This window comes from Squalius cephalus, assembly GCF_949319135.1.
Source record: "Squalius cephalus genome assembly, chromosome: 13".
Classification (NCBI taxonomy): Eukaryota; Metazoa; Chordata; class Actinopteri; order Cypriniformes; family Leuciscidae; genus Squalius; species Squalius cephalus.
The window spans coordinates 20,847,494-20,864,421 of NC_137134.1; the positions used below are offsets into that span (position 1 = coordinate 20,847,494).

Consider the following 16,928-nt stretch of genomic DNA (forward strand, 5'->3'; position numbering starts at 1 on the left):
AATTCCACCGTCAGTGCTAAAACCAGATAATGATTGGGTAACGATGGCATATTGTACAGACCTGTGGGGCCGCAGGAGAGTGAGGGCAGGAAGACGTTATTGCATATTGTTTTATGAGATTCATACATTAAAAAATTAATTTTATATTTTTAAGATTCCATAATCTGGTCTGAAGAACTTTTTACTTCCCAAGGAACCAACTCAAGCACCCTAAATAGCAAAAACTACTTATGGCGGATCTCAGGTGCTTCAAAGGACTTTGATGGAACCTTAAAAAGTTAAAATGTCTGTTAGATAAAGGATAAGTTTAGATAAAGTTAAGCTCAAATGACAGCTAAAATCATGCTCATATTGTTTACATCTTTTGGCTTTACTATGGAAACATTGAGTATATTAACGTTATTTCAACATTGCAGATTGGCCCTAGTCACTTCCAGTATCTCACTGTAACACATATTTTTTAAGTTGGCGGAAAAAATGGAAATAATTGTTTTGCCGTAATCAACAGTATGCCTGAGCGTACCTTGTAATGAATTTCCAGCATATCTTTCTATGAAAGTGATCGATTGATGACACATTGTTACAACATTAATTTCAAAGTAGTAGTATGCGCACATCCAGAAAACATCAATTTCAACCTTTTACAATGTACTGTATTGAATTACTAAAGCAATAACATGGTGAGCGCTGTTATGTAGTGACCGAATAACTCATTTTCTTTTTATTATGATCATGCATGATTTCATGATTTTACTGGCATATATATATATGTGTGTGTGTGTGTGTATTTCTGGAGGTCTTTGGTGTGTGTGTACATCAATGGAGCAGGGAAAAGGGAGGGTACGTCTTCGCTGGGTGCAGACAGCTGTGAAGCGGGGCTTGGCGAATCCTCCTCCATATGTTCTGGGAGCATTTCACACAACCACAGAACCTGATTTCGGGCCCCCATAAACCTGGAACACAACAGCAGGGGATTTCGTTTTTTTCCTTTTTTTTGTTGGAGATCGTTTTTAGCATACAACTTGAAGTTTTTCTCGTAAATGTGTGCAATCGATATCCACATCCTTTTTTCCGCGGAGCGAGCTTATGGAACGGAACAGAGGGTACGCTGGGGACTTTGGGATGCCATGGTGATGGTGTCCCAGCATGGCGGCGGGCACACGCATAAAGGCAGCCTGGCACAGCTGGCATCTCCGCTGGCTTTTTCTGTGATGCTTTTACAGGTCTGAACCGATAATTCAAAAAACAACAAGCGTTTTCTTGCCTTTTTTTCAGATGCATTTCGTCCTTCGAACCTTGCGGGAGGGCATATGTCCGACTTTGCGTGTGCACGTATTAGGAGAAAGAAAGGGAGACGGAGAGAGAGAGAGAGATCGACACCTAAAAAGGCGGCGACGGGAGCCATCTGCATAGGGCGGCGTGCCAGTGTCTTGCCAATGTGCCCAGACCACCTGGCCACGACGCTAGCCAAGTATGCCAGCCTGGGCCCTGTAGCCTCCAGACTGCTGCCCTCTTTCACTTCTTTGAAACTCCAGTGGCCCTGGAAACAGGGGCTGCTGCCGCTCCCTTGCCAGTAGCTTTGTTTGAAGTGAGACAGGCTGTGCGGTGCTGGGGGAGACCAGACAGTAAACAGTGCCCCCTTTCAGTACCCTCCCCACCCCCCAAATGCACACATACACTCGTCTTTGTGTGACTTGGTGCTGTTTTGGTGCACAATTTGGGGGTGGGGTGGATCTTTCTTGGCGGCGTGGTATATTTTCTCAACATCACCTCGCTCGATGCGTTTTATATTGTTTTTGCGCTGCCTGTGCTCGCATGCACCCCTCCTTCCCCCGTGCCCGCAGCCTTGGCATGGGCTCCCTGACAACCCTGGGAACCAGTGATTCCGAGTGGCACTCGAGGGCCGCAAACACTGGCTCTGCTGCCCGCTTCTGCCTTTGTTCTGTTTGTCTGCGCTTGAATATCAATGAGTGCGCACTTGTGTCGTTTATTCACCAAACATTTAGTCAGCGGCGACAGATTTATGTAAATGCTCGTTTGCAATTACCGAAGCGCACTTTCAAATTATGTACGCGCCGAATCGATAGCGAGAGGAAATGGGATTAGGTGGTATTTTAGTTTATGTTAGTAAATCCAGAATTAAAACCCGTTTCATTTCAGACTTCTGAGAAGGGTCGCAAACAGTTGGTTCCCACACAAAATGAACATGTGAAAAGGGAATTACATTACAGAATGTGCCACAAAATTAAGAAAATGTGAGGTTGTCCTTGTCAGGGGATTGCTATGTGGTTGCTAACGTTTTCTGTATGTGTGATTAGTAGTTTAAATATATTTACATTTTATTTTAGTATTAATAGTTGCTAACAAGGTAAATGTAGTTCTTATTTCTTTTTTTATTTAGTTATTTATAATTTATCTATAATTTAGATTAGTTGTTGTTTCATGTGCAGAGTTTTCTAGATTTATGTTTTGAAAGTAATATACCATTTATCACAAACTAAAACTAATTAATTTGTCAGTTTTTTCCCAACTGTTCATTTCAGGGATTGAAAATGTTTTAGTTTTAGTTTTGTTCAGTTTTTGTTTTAGTTTCCGTTTATAATAATAACACTCTTTGCTTAGTGCCTGCTTACTAGCCAATGTCTCTTTGATGTTCTGGTCTCTTGAAACCGCTCTTGACCTTCCTTTGTTATATTTATTTATTTTTTTGGCCCATTTTTTCGTCCACAATGCAAATAAACGCAAGTATTATCATTTAGACAAGTAATGGCACACCTATGCTCAACAAATCACTTGATTTGATCATTCATGTATGGTTATGTTGGTCCTCCTCTGACCCTACCATCTGCTGATAACAGACCCATTTTAACCCAAGCACCGGCTCAGTGTGCCGACCATCAATAGTGGAGTGGAGAGGAAAGGAGGGAGAAAGAGAAACAAGAGAGAAGTTCAGGCCCCGCAATTCCAGGAAGGCAGGCTTGTAACAGGTAGTGCCAGGCCGGAGGGGCCAGGTACGCCCACTGAAAGACTAATTGATTACTGCGGGAACTGCTGGGTGATAAATAGCCTGATGCATTGCCTCCCTCCAGAGACATTGTCCAAAGGCCAACTGAGGATATTCTGGTAAAAGGGGAGAGGGAGCGAAAGAAAGGGAGGGAAAGAAGTAAAGATTGTAAAGAAACAGGCCTGACATTGAGATGTTGCCTCTGCTGTTTTGCAACCTGGTCCGTGGGGTGTAATCCATACGGTTGACAGGGTGCTGAAGTCGGATCTAGTCATGAATTCAGGTCGAGATATTTGACAGGTCTAAAAGTGGCCTTACACGGGGTCTGGGAGTCTGTGAACATGCACTCGCCTTTATTCAGCGTTTTTCACTGTAGCTTTACTCTTAAAATATGCACCATACACGAACATTCAGTCATCATTTACTCACTGTCATGTTGTTCAGAGCATGAGTGTTCATATATAATCCTCCAAAATGACCCAAATAAAGTCCATAAAAATGGGTCAAACTAATTTGCTGTTTTCTAAGTAATTCATTGGTCTAAACAGAGCTGCTCAAAAGCATCTCCTTCGTGTTTTCCACTAAAGAAAGAAAGGAATTTGTGTTTGGAACATCGCAAAGGTGAGTAAATGAAGACGAAATGTTCATTTTGGGGTGAACTATCACTTTAAGACGTGGTATTTTTGGTGGAGATACAGTACATTATCACAGTAATGCATCTGAATCAGCCAATTCATCTTTCAGATATACTGAACAAAAAACGCCATCAAAAAAAGAGGGAGTCCCAGAAAGCAGTGCAAAAATCCAGTGAGGGAGAAAAAAAAGAGCAGTCTGCAGCGAGCGTTGCCCAGAAATCCTAGCTGCACTACTGCAAATTCCGTCTCAATTTCCACCAGCAGAGATCGATATGTTGGTCGATGGGCTGGGCTGACATTGTCCACAGCTCAACAAGCATAACCAGCCAATAGACACACGTCTGTAGATCTGCAAGTTCATTCAGTCACTATGACATTTACAATCCAATTACTGTTGCTACTGTAATATTACTATATATTTTTAGGTATAGAACTTTTTTTAAAGTTATGAATATTAGCTTTAATGCTAATTAGTAGTGTTTGGAAAGACTTCCTCATCTGGTGTTCTGATTTATAATAGGCTATTTATCATACACCCTCTACATTATGAAAACTGGTGAAAGCCACAATCGCAAATATAGTCAAGATCCATGTTTGGATTTATTACAGTTCATCACTGAGAAGGTTCGATCACAAATTTAGTCATAGCAAACAGCGCAAGTGGCTCGTGAATGGAGATCACTGAACTCCAGCTTACTTGTTTCTCTGTGTTTTCAGTGTCTTCAGATCATCGCTGCTTCTTCCATCCACAGTGTAGAGGGAATGCATTGCCAGATTGCAGATATTAAGTAAAACTCCATGCAGAAAATGTTTCCATTTAACAGAAAATCTTGCAACCACAAGAATGAAAGGTCTTAGAGTACAGTCTGTAATATTTTGTATTCTTTTTTTTGACAACAACAAAGAAAGATTTTGGTAATGTTTTTATTTTTAAACTACATTTCAGTCTCGTTTTATTTCGTCAACGATATTTTTGATACAGTCATAGTCATCATTTAATGACATTGGTGTTGTCTCGCCATCGTCAACGAACATTTTTCGTCACAGATTTCATTAACGAAATGAACACTAGTGGGCACAGCAGGATCTGAGCTATTGAGAAGTGTGTGTGGTCGGGGCAGAGCTCCAGACGGGCTCGTGTGCAACACATACAGTAACCTGAGAGACGGCAGTCCCTAACGGCCCCATCGATCTCTCCACACCACCCTTACCATACACTGCTCTCGCTTTTTCCCTTAGCTGACTAGTACCTGTAGCATTGGGGTTTTTTTTTTTACTGTAAAAATTAGTAATTTATTTGAAAATAATTGAGCGGCTTTTATATTGGTATTTCAACCAACCAAAAATATATTTTTTATATATTCGGTCAAAAAAAAAGATTGTTCAAGGAATCCAGGAATGTTTCCACTTTCCAGTTTAATAGTACTGTGTTTTACTATTTCATTTGACGTAACACAAGCAAACTAAATTGCAAACATCTCAACATGATCGTACTAGCTCTATAAAGGCTTGACTCAGTATGTAACAGAGCCTTCTGAAAGGAGACATGCCAGGACTCCCCTCTCTCCATCTCTCCTCGACCCAGGGGGTTGCAACAATACAAGAAGCCCATTGTGTGGCTCATAGTAACCTTTCTCTGGTAACATTTTCTAGTTATCAATGACTGAGACGCAGAGAGGGGGGGGGGGGTGCAGTCTCCACTCTCCTGCTATGAGTCGGCACTTTGTGTCTATGTGGGACTGACATTGACTCCCCATGCTGGCATTCTTCATCAGATCAGAGCGACCCTGCAAGGCAGCGTGCCGCAGAGGGTCACGGTACAAAAGTGATATGGAGAAAGCATGAAGGTAGTAGGGATGGGCTATGATGGTCTATGATGGAACTAGTTGCTTGCTGGATCAGGTCATCAGGTGTGTGTGTATATTTATATGTATATAAAAAATGTTTTATACAATTATACAGTTATTTTATATCTGTTTTACACTGCCTGGCCAAAATTTTAAAAAGTCGCTGTTTGAATTTAAATAGGCAAATGCGTAAGAGTCTATGATTGGATCATTATTGCAGTGATTATTATGTTTCTAGCATGTTAGATGTTTGGCAACAGTTCTTCTAACCCTAATTGATGAAGTGTGTAGCTTTTCATTTCTTAAACAACCATGTAGGAAGGCACATCATGGCCATATTCCAGGATGACAATGTCAAGTTTCATCAGGCTTAAATTGTGAAAGAATGGTTGGAAGGGAGCATGAAGAATCATTTTCACACATGAATTGGCACCTCTGAGTCCAGACCTTAAATTCATTGAAAGTTTTTGGGATGTTCTGGTGTAGACTTTACAGAGTGCTTGACTCTTGCATTGGCAATACAAGATCTTGACCAAAAATGTATGCACCTCTTGATGGAAATAACATCACAACATTTATTTCCATCAGGAGGTGCATCAATTTTTGTTCAAGATCTTGTAAGGATTTGCCTAATTAAATCCAAACAGTGACCGTTTGCCCATTGCTTGTGCTTTTGTGTGTGTGTGTGTGTGTGTTCCATCAATACTATTGTGTTTTTAACTTAAAAGTAGTCCAACATTTAAAATCATGCTGAGATTCTTACAATATGTTCGCTTCCATTGCGCTTAGTGTAGCTGTTTTTAACGCAAGAGCATGTTTCATGTAAATTTCCCCCAAGAAACTCAAGCAATCAGGTTCAGATGACCCCAAAATCAGCGTAATTATGCAGGGCTTTCAGTTAAGGGTTCATTTTGACAGGTTCAGGGTTTCAGAAGTATGTCATTCTCATCATTTTTTTTTTCATTCAGAGCACATAACCGCATGTATGTTCGTACAGTTTCCAAACAAGTTCAGAAGTGGAGAGTTGATGAAAAAGAAAAAAAGAAAGGATAAAACAAAAAGCGGCAGCAGTAATGCTATCCATTACAGCGCTATAATTATGGTAAGTGAGGCAGAACTGAATCAATATGGCAATTCATCAATTGCATTCCCAAACTATTTCGGTCTGGCTTATGTCATGCCGCTGCTGATGGCGTCCTTCACTAGCGCAATATCTCGGCCGCACGTCAAGGTTCCTCTCGTCCTAATCCACTTTCCCGAGACGTCCATTATTCCACAGTGCTCTCCTGTAATGTTAATCATGCTTTCGTTAATTGATCCACCGTCGCTGCTGGAATTGCCGTGGGTGAGTGATTCCTTGAGGATCTTAACAGAACAACAGGCATTATAAATGAGACTCAGGCCTCCAGGTCTGGGCAGAGGTCCACGCACACACACATGCATACACCACTGCAGTACATCAGCCGCTTGCATTGCTGTAAAACAGCCTGTAATATGAAACATTATATAGCTCGTGTTGTGAATTCTGTCTTATGGCAGTCAAGCAAACATTTACTGTCCAGCGGTGCCTTGTAATGTGAACTGTGGAAAAATTCCTCCTTTATGCAGACCACTTTTCATCCTGCTGTTTTGCACAAGTCTTCAAAAGACACATTTTGGCACCATTCAATAGTAAGGCTTCATTTTTGGGACTTTATTTTAACTAGAATTTATAGTATTTTTAATAAACTTGAGTGGAAAAATTAAAAATGAGTCTATTATGTTCACCAATAATGTTATTTATTAAAATGATTCTATTATAGTATTTGTATAATCAAAGAAAATTTTTACAAATTTCACATATCTAGACATAATTTTGAGAACATATTCTTCATAGATGGATGCAAATCACCCTGTTTCGTAAAATTTAGCATAGATTGTATGTTATAAAACACAATATGAAATTTTGACCTTGTATTCATTCAGTTTCACTGTTGGTAGAACAGCAAAATGCAACTTAAGGCATTGTCTCTCTGATTATTTATTTTATTTATACATTTTTCCCATGTCATATTTTGTTCACCATAAAAATGGGAAACTGTAAATTTGGCCGACGTGGTTGCTAAATCCTGAGTAGGTTATTGTTTGGCAAAGGGTGGCATTGGGGGATGGCAGGTTGCTCAAATAAAGAGAGGGCACTTTTAAAATGGTTGCCAGAGCTTTTAAGATGGCTGCCAGGGTGTAAAGTATTAAGAGTGAGGGTGTATTAGAGATAAATGGTAACATCTGCATCTCTGCGTTATTAATGAATCTCCCAAAAGTAGTGGTTATACGCGGCTGCGTGTGTGGGATCGGACTTTTGTCTTTTTTCCCTCCTTTTTTTCAAATCAGGATGTTGTTGAACTTGGCAGTAAACTTCTTGGCAACGGCGTTTTCTGTGTCACCCAACAATAGGAGCAGCTAACGTGATTCTCTCTGTATTGCTGTGCCTGGCAGGACGAGTTAGCAGCTATGGTTGGGATAAGCTTGTGTGGCAGAGGGAAAAAAAAGGACGATGAAGAGCGCCAACGAGTTGCTTTTAAATGGGGATTTTGGCACGTTTTCCCTTCCTTTTGTTTACATACGCTATTGCATTTTTAATTATTAGAACTATTGTATTTGAATAGCCTGAAGAACAGTTGCGGCAAACAGACAATGAGTTTCTCACCTGACAGGCCCGATTGTTTGGTTTTGTGTTCCTGTTGAGAAGCGACTGTCTTAAAATGGTGGCAGACTGATCGGCACAAAATGGAGGCGGAGGGGAGGAGCGACGGTGTGGGAGCAGAGCGTGATGGCATTATATTTCCACACGTAGGGTGAAAAATTAAATTCAGTGTCCTACGTAATATTGTCATTTCTCACTCGCCTGTCTGTCTTGACGTGAGTTGGACTCTGTAACGGTTTCTTGTCCTTCAGCCATGGTTGAGACAGCACACGATCATTTTGTTTGTAGACGGCAACACATATGTGTTTTTCACGCCTTCTCTATTCTTCTACCGATTTCACTGTTAGTTTAAGGGCCTGGAAGGATTGAAATGACAACCTAGAGCTTTGGCTGGCATCTCCATGAATGCTTCGGGTGTACGCCAGGGACTTGGACCGAGTCGCCGTTCACAACTGAGCATTTGTCCAAAGGCTTTTACTTCCCCAGCCTCTCGAAACGATTGCTTTTGAATTCTAATTCATGGGACAATTGCGCAGCATAAATAAAAATGACTCCGCTTCGCACGTCTAGACAATATAGAGCTTGTGTCAAGGCTTTGGACGTAGTGCCTTGTTTGTGGGCTGTGGGGGGATTGTTTATGCAACACTTACTGTATGTGAATTATAGACAGGGGTGATTTATATGAAATTTAGAAAGTGCACAAGAACATTGTAGCACCAGAAGTATTGACCGGCTACATTTTGAAATTAGTTTTTATCATTTTTATTCATCGGATGAATTAAATCAAATCAATATAAAATAAAAATCAATAAGGAATGTATTTCTTGGAATGTATTTGCCTTTATTTAGTAGGCTGGATATATATATATATATATATATATATATATATATATATAATGGTTTAATTATTCATTTGTTTATTTTTAATGAAAGGTTTAGCCTAACTATTAATCCAACATGACTCAGACACCTTGTTAGTTTATTGTGAATGTTTTGATTTAGGTTTTTTATTTTGTTTGTTTTGATGTGTGGAGTGCTGTGTGGCCACTTTTTCTAGCGGCCAGGCTTCCAGGGGGGTTTCCCTCAGTGAGAAGCGGCTGGAGAGAAGTGCATTGCAGGGGATGTTGCGGGCTGGGTAGTGCATCCCTGGTGGCGTACGCTTCAGCCTTGGCAAGTGTCTTCCAGTCTGTTCCAAACATGGGCTTTGGCCAGCCACTCTCCAAGGAAGAGAGCAAGCAAATAGGGAAAGAGAGGAAGACAACCAAAGAGAGGGAGTGAAAAAGTTGGCTGCCAAATTGAATCACCCCATCTTTTTTTCTCTCCAATCGTCCTACTGCCAAGATCATGGAGACTTTCTATTTTCACTCATTCTGAGGGAGAAGGGAAGAGGGGGGTTTGAGACGAGGCTTCTCTGCCCACAGCGTTATAGTTGGTATCGGTGGCCAGCCAAGCACACCCCCCTGTGCCATGAACGGTGCAAATGTCGCCCGCCATTTATTGATGCTCTGTGGATTTACTAAGGGTTGTGTTTATGGGTAAAGTTGACAGTTTGTGGCCCAATAAATACAAGAAAATCTGTATTATAATAGTAGAGGAAGCTATTTTGTGGCTTTTAGCCCATGCCTGGTAGCTTTGATGCCATGTATACGCTAGTCTTGAAAGAATCATTTAGCATTCATTCTTTTTCTTGTGGACCAACAATAGACCAATTTTGTACTATGCAAATCTTGTCCAATCAAATTCTCTCTAAAATGAGAACGTCCTCTCCCTCTAAATCATGAATACAACCTGCCTTTAATTAGCAATAGCATGTAGTAAAGCATTGTTTGTCATTGCTTTCCTACTTGGCTCAAGCTGTCAAGTGTTGTTTTGTTGGACAGTAATGTAAAATAAAGGCTATTTTTGAAAACCTTTCGATATGGCCCACCCCGACTTTCTGTTTTAATGGAAAGTACATCAAAATGGTTCCCCCAAACCTTTTCATGGTATTATAAATTGTGTTTGTAAAATTTAAAATGGCATCTTTCTATTGTAGAGTTTGCTTTTTGTGACTCTGGAAACCTGTTTGTGAAATCCTTTGTATTGGGAACTGTTGTGTAGTCTTGGGGAGCTACACTCCCTGTCTGAATAATGACTGTAGCAAGCATTGACACCTCCATGTCAGTTGGAGATGGACTACCTGGCTTCAGACGGTAGTTGTTGTAAAGACAGGTGTGTCCATGATCCTGACAGCAGTGAACACTCTGCATGTATGTCGCACGTCTGCAGCTGGAGCCTGTCAGCTGGACTCTTGGAGAGCGATGAATTACGGCATGCACGTACGTACACACATAGACTCCCGTGTCACAAAAGGAGGGTCTCACGGTACTCACTAAGATTAGATCTCTGGCAAATGACAATCAAACTGACAACACTTTTTTCCGATTCAGTACCGTGTCCTCAGACACAGCTCCACTTCGGCAGGAAATCAGGCCTGACAGAGGTCAAACACAGGCATTCTTCTCTCCTTACAGTGCTCAGAAACAGGGATAACAATGCCAGTACTACCTATTGTGTTGTTCTCCTGGACCCCAAGGGCCACATGGAGAGCCCGGTTCATTTTTTAGACTATATTTGTTGAAAGATCTCCACTGTCAAAACAAGGACAAACTCTTCTACCTGTGCCACCTTGTGTGTTCCACTTGGACAAGCAAGATACGCTCTGAAGACAAAGACAGGATGTGTCTGCAGCTTGCGGAAGAAGGCATCGCAACAAAATGGCTTTTTGTTTAAAGTAGGGTTTCCAAAGGTCTAATTTTTGCCTAATCACTACATTCTGGTATTTTAAATTCAGTCTCACTGTTTAAGTCTAATGTATTTCAGTTTGGTTTTTGTTCTTTTCTTGTTTGGTGTTGCGGATATTCCCCTCTCCTCATACTCCCTTTGAGGAATCCGTGCTCACACAGACACTTGACCCACTCGCGATCTTTCTATTTCTCCACATCAGGGCTACAGGAGGTCGCGGTACACATTAGATCCCTGACAGTTTCGACTTCTCTCTCACAGCCCAGCTATTTAGAGAGGGAGAGAGTGAAAGAGTACTGCAGAGAGTAAATTGAAAGTGGCCCCAGGGCTGTATATTTCACCATATCCCAGGGGAATTCTGGGATTCTGATTCTCTCTCTCTCTCCCTTCCTGGGAAAAGGCCAAGAACTTTTTCTCCTCCTCCTCCTCCTCCTCATCCTCCTCCTCCACTGCTTGCCTTTTCCTAGAAACTGTAGTTCATATCAGGGGAGTCAAGAAGCACAGTGCTCAGGAAGAAAGAAAGTGTTTGCCTACAGGCCAGGGGAATACGGCTTTTCCCATAGAGGAGCTGCTAGATTTGAGGATGGTCCACTTTTTCCTTCTCTCCCTCTGAAACACTTTGACCAGCCAGAGAGAGTGGGATGGAGAGACTAAGGTTATGTTCCAGTGCCCTGTCTAGTAGTCTAGGAAGCATATATTTTTGGTCCGAAGGGCACTGCAGACAGCATAGAGAACAGGTGTTCATTGATATATCACAGGAAGTGAAGAGGGAAATTTACCCAATAGCCATTGAGCACCAACTTGATACTACACAAACTTTGGCTGAAATAACTGCAGAGCATAAGAGTTGCATGTGATATTAAGACGTTAAAAAATGCATGACGGATTATATTAATTAACCGAATCAATTATCTTCTTTTGTTAGCTTAGAAACTTGCTAAAGTTTGATGAAAATAACTGCAGTTAACATAACATTATATAAATTAAACAAATATATATATTTTTTAATATTACTCGGTATATGTGCATGCTGTGTATTTTTATGGTTGTAAGAGTGCTGCACTGTTAGCTTAGCTTAGCTGTTAGCTATTTAAATGGTGTGCACTCATGAACTTCTCTATTCGGTCACTTACAAGGTTACAGTTGAGTTTGGATGTTACCCTTTGTATACAGCAAGACAGCTCGCTAAGTTTTGTAGAAGAGCCATTGACTTTTCTATGCTCTATGCTAGATTTTTATTAAACACCGTCCGTATCCTGCATCAGCTAATAATGATATCTTGTTCCCAATGCCCCCGCCAGTCCAGGGGGAACAAGGGTTCGAATAAGCCTGGAATGTCCCGCTTTTGTGTCTTGGTAACGGTAGCTTGGCAATCCAGACAGCTTGTCTTACAGCATTAGCACAAGAGCTGATTTACAAGTTCAAGTAAGGAAACATAGAATTCCTTTATTGATAGCTTTTGTTATAGTCTGGTTTAGCTTTATATTTGCAGGGGGGAATTGCTCAAGTCACACTGACAAAAGAATAATTGAGACTCAGGAAGTTTTATTGCTTTTTGCCGGGTTGCAATAGTTGGTTTACTGTACCACAGTGATCCCATAATGTCATCGCTGGGCGACCGCAGAGTGGTTTCTTCTCATTTTTGCACACCCTGCACTGGTGTTTGAGCTTGACTAAAGCACATCAAAGCTGCTAGGGCTCCCTACTTTGGTCCTTGTCCTTAAATGTGCATTCTGTATTTCTCAAAAGTTACAGAAGAACGAAAGAAAACACACCAGTATTACTATTCAAAATCCAGACAGGATCTATAAACACGGCCTGTAACACTATCCCCTCCCGTCTCGCTTCCCGGTCCTCCGAAAACAGCAGTGTAAACAAGCGACGCTCCACGAGAGAAGAAAAACAGCACAGGCCTCAGCAACGGGCTGATCTATAGAGGAGAAGCAGAAGGGTCCTGTCTAAACACTGCCTCTTATTAAATACGGTGTGACGTAAAAGCGCAGGGGGAAAGGTCAGGGTTACTCAAACACTGCACACGGGCAGCGGCCTGACGGAAACAGACGGCTTTCTCCTCTTCCCCGCGCAGAAGAATGACAACCAGTCCTGATATGAAATGGTGTTGAAGTGTGTGTACATACCGTTCAAAAATTTTTTGGTAGTAAGAACTTTTATTAATCAAGGATGCATTAAATTGACCATAAGCGACAGTACATACATTTCTAATGTCTTAAAGGGTTAGTTCACCCAAAAATGAAAATTCTGTCAGTAATTACTCACCCTCATAGACTTTCGTTCATCTTCGGAACGCAAACTAAGATATTTTTGATGAAATCTGAGAGCTGTCTGACTCCTTCATAGGCGTCTAGGTAATTTCATCTGCCAGCCCAGAAAAGTTAGTAAAGACATCATTAAAATAGTCCAAGTGACTACAGTGGCTCAACCTTAAATTTATCAAGCGACGAGAATACTTTTTGTGCACAAAAAAAAAACTAAAATAACGACTTTATTCAACTATTCATTTTCTTCTGTGTGGGCTTCTGATGTGAGTTCACGAGAGCGCCACGACGCATGCGCGAGAACTGAGAAGATGACGCTCACGATCATTTGATGGGAAAGTGTGAAAGGTAAGCCATTCATTTTGCTGCTCTGGTAAGGCACTTTTACGTTTTCTCGTTGGTTTCTCACAATTCGGACATTTTAAACACTGCATCGAGACCCATCTGCGCCATCTTCTCAGTTCTCGCGCATGCGTCGTGGCGCTCTCGTGAACTCACATCATAAGCCCACATTGAATAAAGTTGTTATTTTTGGGAGGTTTTTGCACACAAAAAGTATTCTCGTCACTTGATAAACTTAAGGTTGAGCCACTGTAGTCACTTGGACTATTTTAACGATGTCTTTACTAACTTTTCTGGGATGGCAGATATCGATTACATAGAAGCCTATGAAGGAGTGAGCCAGCTATCAGATTTCATCAAAAATATCTTCATTTGTGTTCCGAAGATGAACGAAAGTCTTACAGGGTTGGAACAACATGAGGGTGAGTAATTACTGACAGAATTTTCATTTTTGGGGGAACTAAACCTTTAAAATATTAAGCAGCACAACTTTTTTTTCAACATTGATTATAATAATACGAAATGTTTCTTGAGCAGCAAGTCAGCATATTCAAATGATTTCTAAAGGACCATGTTACATTAAAGACTGGAGTAATGATGCTGAAAATTCAGCTTTGCCATCACAGGAATAGATTACATTTTAAAATATATTAAAACAGAAAACAGTTGTTTTAATTTGTAATAATATTTCACAGTATTACTGTTTTTTCTTTATTTTTTATCAAATAATTGCAGCTTTGGTGAGCAGAAGAGACCTCTTTTAAAAAGAAAAGAAAATCTAAACAAACCCAAACTTGTCTCTTGGCATAAATGTTTTTTTTAAATTTAGTTCATATTCTCTCATTTAAATCCATTTTTCTTTAAATAGCAATTTAATTTCAAGTGAAACAACACAAATATAATTTTACTTTGATAATAAAATTATACTTTGATAATAAAATTATGTGTTTTGAACGTTTAATCAAATATTCAAACATTGTTTTATGTTAACATTTGTAAAATTTTACATTATTAGAAAACATAAAATGATTCTAGATTGTTCACTATTGCATATTTTACTTGATTTACTCTTTCTCTTTTGCTTTTCCTCCCTTTTTTCTCATGTCACTCACAATTTCAGGTTTCATCATGTCCTCCATCTGTGACTCATTACAGTTCCCAGAAATTATTTCATATTTTTCCCCCTCAAGTAATTTTTATGTAATGTGCATCATGGCCCAAATATGCTGCTCTCCAAAAAAAAAATAAAAAAAAAATGCATTGCTGTAGCGGTCGTTCTAAAACAAGTTCCTTCTGAGTTCCTCGGATAGTCCGGATAGTCTCAAGTGAGACCATGCAGGAATTCGGCACCCACCATCTCATAATGTCTGTGGCGGCCCAAAAGAAAAAAATCTGGGGGATGATACTTGTGGAAACAATGCTCCAATCCCTGGAGCTTCACCTTCCATTGATACTCCAGAAAGGCCCGTTTGTATTTCTAAATTAAGTTTCTGCCTCCTTTTATGGGCCTTCGTGTTCCTGAGCCCACTGTGTAAAGGGCCTTTTGAAAGTGGGGTTTTAACACACAATTGGATTACAGCAAAGCACTTGGTGAGAAAGCGGCGGGTTGGGACTAGCGGACCTGCGAGAAGTACAGATGGTTTAGCGCATGCATAATGAAACAGACCAGGCGGTGTGTGTGTGAGTGTATGAACGCGCCCCCCCTAAAGCCCTCAGCATGGCCTGGGAGAGGAAGAGTCGGAGGCAGGCCAGGGGGTATAATGCTCCTACCCAACCTGCCTGCTGCCGCAAGCCGGTCCTAATGATCTAATTAGGGAATCACCTCACCAACTAATTCAGCCACGTTCCTATCGGTTCGACACCGTGAAGCAACCTGTGCCCGTCTCAACTAGCCCAGGCTTGTTATCGGATGCTAAACGACTTCTTTTTACCTCTATTATTGTTCGATAATGAATTACGCGGCGGAATAACACGTTGACTGAATCACTCCAGGTTGCTTTTCCTATCAGTTCGACACTGTGAAGTAACCTGAGCCCGTCTCAATTAGCCCAGGCTTGTTATAGGACACTAAACAACGTCTTTTTTCCTCAGCGTCCCTTTTCGATAGTTCGATAATGAATTCTGTTGTCGTATTGAGGCAGAATAACACGTTGACTGAGTCACTCCAGGTTGCTTTTCTTCTCCCACACCGAGCGGCGTTCCCATCTTTTTGATGGTGTGAGAACAAAATTAGAGATAGGCAGGAACCATCCCTCCTCTGTCTTTCAGTCGGCGGCCCATAGAGTGGCTTGTTATGCTCTTGTATAGAGGGTTTAGGCCTGATGAATGGGCCTGTTTGTGCACGGTATTTAGTTGTTTGTTGTTTAGTGTCTTTTTTTTTGTTGTTTATTTCAAGCGGGAGGGTTTTTTTTGTCACCCCTCGCTCTCCGAGGGCCCTCGACAGGGGGTAAATGCAGATGTGACACACAGAGTCTGGGTCTCACGCCTCATTTACATATTTAATTAGCAATGGGCGCTGTGTGAGAGAGCACTTGGTCCACTGAGGGCAACTGGGAGAGTGTGTGAAAGTCCCCGCACACTCTCACCCACACGGCACCCGGTTTCCCGGCCCCCTTCGTTGCGCTTTCACATATCTCTGGGCTGTTGCTGGGGCGGGGGGTGTTGCTGCGTTGTTTCGGCCCACTCTTCAGATTGCCTTTGTTTTAAACTGTTGATGCAGACGGCAACGCTGAGCTGAATGCAAACAAGGCCCTAAATTGTTTACTTTGTCTAGGAGCAGATGAAGGGGCTGGACAAACTTCTTTTTTGTGGTGGTGGTGAGGGTCTGGGTTTTGCTTTATCTTCTTTTATCGAAAGTTACTTTTCCATGATTTATCATTAACTGAAATTCTAAGAATTTTTTTTACACCAATTTTAGTTACATTTGTACTCTAAAGTGATGTTTGAAGTTACTTTACCATGATTCATTTATTACCGAAAAAATGAAGTGAGGAAAGTCATGATTCAGATTTGCCATCCATTTTGTTTTGGTTGGTCACTAGCGTGACATAAGGTAATATTTCTCCCAGCATGACTATTTTATCTCCAGTGCAAAATCAATACTCACCCCAGCGTCTAAATCATTTTAAAGGGTGTTTCTTTGCCGTTTTTGGCTGTCGTAGAAGAGTTAAAGTGAACGGGGTGAATCTTTACGAAAGTTCCCTTACTGTCTAGGCACGAAGCATTTCTATCGCAGCTAATGGCACCGTTAAAGAGCTTTCTTGGGAGAAATCGGAGCCCATCAAATTTATAGGGCCTTTTTTATGCAGTACACCCAGGTCTGAAGGCTTTCTCTCTCTAGACTTATTTCCATAAGTG

At 41.1% G+C, this 16,928-nt stretch overlaps 1 protein-coding gene across 8 annotated transcripts in view; it reads left to right on the forward strand.

The window, feature by feature from the left end:
* nfia (nuclear factor I/A) overlaps positions 1-16,928 on the forward strand; it is a 149,554-nt gene that overhangs the window by 87,004 nt on the left and 45,622 nt on the right. The gene's annotated exons all lie outside the window — the stretch shown is intronic.